The sequence below is a fragment of the Penaeus japonicus genome, unplaced genomic scaffold (assembly GCF_977035675.1).
Source record: "Penaeus japonicus unplaced genomic scaffold, GWHDUDI00000001_assembly GWHDUDI00000025, whole genome shotgun sequence".
In the NCBI taxonomy this organism is placed as follows: Eukaryota; Metazoa; Arthropoda; class Malacostraca; order Decapoda; family Penaeidae; genus Penaeus; species Penaeus japonicus.
In genome coordinates, this window is record NW_028234427.1 from 11,547,492 (window position 1) to 11,550,474 (window position 2,983).

The window sequence follows — 2,983 nt, forward strand, 5'->3', positions numbered from 1 at the left end:
TGGGCACTGCGTTGGGTAAGGACCAAGCTCAGATCGAGTCAACACTCGTTGGCACATTCTCTCACGAGTCAGCACACGCTGACACAGGCGGGCTTTTTTCACTGCATACAAGCCCGGCGTAGCATATGCTCCGCAAATCTGGCATATACTTAGTGTTGCCGTTTTGGCGAATTTTGGCGATATTTGGAGATGAATAGCGGTATCTGGCAACCCACTGAGGCTACGCCGTCTCCATCCTTGGTACGCGAGGATGAAAATTCCTCATTTTCGAATACGGTTTAATCATGACAAATTCATAATATTTTTTTTATAAATAAATTATTACAATATTTATTTTTCCTTCACTAGGTCTGATAATACACAAATATGCGTCTGACATAGACCATAAGATAATTTAGTTCATAATACGAAATGTATGTTTTTTTTATTCAAGAAATATATAATAACACCAATTATAAAACAACGAAAATATTTAGCAGAAGTTTTGTCATTTTATCAGTATATTAGACACTGTAGTTAATAAATTTGAATACACGTAGCTTATAGGTGTTGACAAGAAGGGTTTAAAGAACACAAACCGGCATTTGGCTGTTTCTTGGACGTTGAAGCACACTTCCGTCCATCGCCGATTTCGTTTTCTCGAAGCTTACCTCTCTCGGTATCTATACAATATTCGGTAAGAAAATTAGTTTATTTCTTGTATATTTCTATAAAGGTTAATATTATAATCATATTGAAATATTTTAGTTAATCCTGTAAATACTCGAGTCGTTTTTTATGACTTAAAGAGAACTTATTTAATGAGTAACTCTTATAAAAGTTGTTTGTGTTAACTATAGAATTTTTATATTCCAAAGCGTTATGGCTACTAAACGAAAGTTTAGGAACGAGTGGTTCGCGTTGGATGAGTTCGCGCTTTGGCTAACTCCAGTTCAGAATGAGCCAACGAAGGCCAGCTGCACCACCTGCCATGCGGAATTCTTCGCTAATTTGACAACTATTAAAAGGCATAAGGTAAAATACATTTTATTAAGTAAAGATCATTGGCAATTGTGTACGATGAAACTAAAATTGGAAATGTGTTTTTACTTACAAGTCTAACAATATTGTTAATAATGTATCTATTCATAATGATGAATAGTAATAATGTAATAACATAGCTCAATGATATCTATGCCCATAGTACACGATAAAGACCTGGATAATAACAAAAACTTCATTCGTTATATTGATAAGTGCGGTGTTATTCAAATAATGTATAGCTTCCAAATTACAGTTTGTTTTTATTTTTCAGGGGACGAAGTCTCATCGACACCTTGAGGCATTCCGGTTGGAGAGGGAAGAGGAGCGCCAGCAGGTCGGCCCTCACACCACCAGCAGTGCCCATGAGGACGTCGCCATGGGAGTAAAGCTCGCCACCATTCTAATTCTATGTTTCTTGGCTGAGCATAACCTTCCATTTACCCTGGCAGATCACCTCGTCCAACTTTCTAAAACAATGTTTCCTGACTCTAAAATTGCCCAGAGTCTTAACATGAAAAAAACTAAATGTTCAGATATTACAAAAGCCTTGTCTGACACGCTAAACCATGAACTCGTCAGCAAACTGAAAACAAACAAATTCTCTATCGTCATAGATGAGTCTACTGACGTTAGTTCTTTATAATGCATGACCCTCCTTGTTAAATTTTATGACAAAGAGACACAGTTAATAAAAATGGAACTCTGGAATTGTTGAATGTATATGGCGACAACGAAAAGGGTGGCTCCACAGGTGAAAATCTGCATAGACTCATTGTAGAGACCCTTAATGCCTACTCTATTCATATCAATAATCTCGTTGGGTTTGCAGCAGATGGGGCCAGCAATATCATGGGGGAGCATAATTCTATTACAAGTCGCCACAAAGAGACAGCCCCCGGAATTACCATTTTTCGATGTATTTGCCATAGCCTTCATCTCTGTTCCTCAGAAGCTGCGAGGGCACTTCCTCGACAGTGTGAGGATCTACTTAGATTGATATACAATCATTTTGCCCATAGTGCTAAAAGACAAAACAAGTTTAAAAACATACAGGTATTTCTCGAGTTGAAGCCACACAAAATCCTCCATGCCTGTCAAACGAGGTGGCTATCCCTACACCAGGCAGTTGAGAGAGTGTTGGAGCAGTGGGAGGCATTGAAGCTATATTTTACAGGAGAAATTGACGAAACAGAAAAGTTGAAGTCTCTTGATTTAATAATTAAAGGTATTACTGACCCATCAGTATTTTTCTTTTTTAATTTTCTAAATTTTATTTTACCGACTTTTAATCGTGTGAATCTCCTGTTTCAGCAAGATGGCCTTACAATCAATTTATTGCATGAGTGTTCAATAAGATTGTATAAAAATATTTTGTATTATTTTTGTAAAAAAGAGTGTGTTGACAAGGCTGACCTGTCAACTTTTGATCCCAGCTGTGAAGCAAATCATGTTTCTCTCCACCAAATTTACTTGGGTGCAGCAGCCCACGGCCTACTGCAGACTCCTGACTATTACAGACGGCCCGACACGATAAAACATGTCATGACACGGTGTAAAGATTTCTTAATTTCTATGACACAGCAGTTGAGAAAATGGTTTGATTTAAACAACAAGCTTTGGTTTACGCCTCTTTTTTAAGTCAAAAAAAACTTATTAGTGGCGACAGTAGGGTTTCACTGCCAACTTTGTATGATTTTATCAATATTTTACCAAGAGTTTATACACAGGACATTCAGGTTTTATATGATGAATGGAGAAACTTAGACACCATTAAGATTTCTCCAGAACTGATTGAAGAATAAAACATTGTTTTTTTTTTTATAATAAATTTTCCCTCATTGAGGACAATGAGGGATATTTAATGTTCCAGAATCTAAGCTCTTTTGCTTTACAGGTGTTGGCCCTCCCTGCGACCAATGCTTCGGCAGAAAGATTATTTTCAAAAAGTAATCTGATAAAA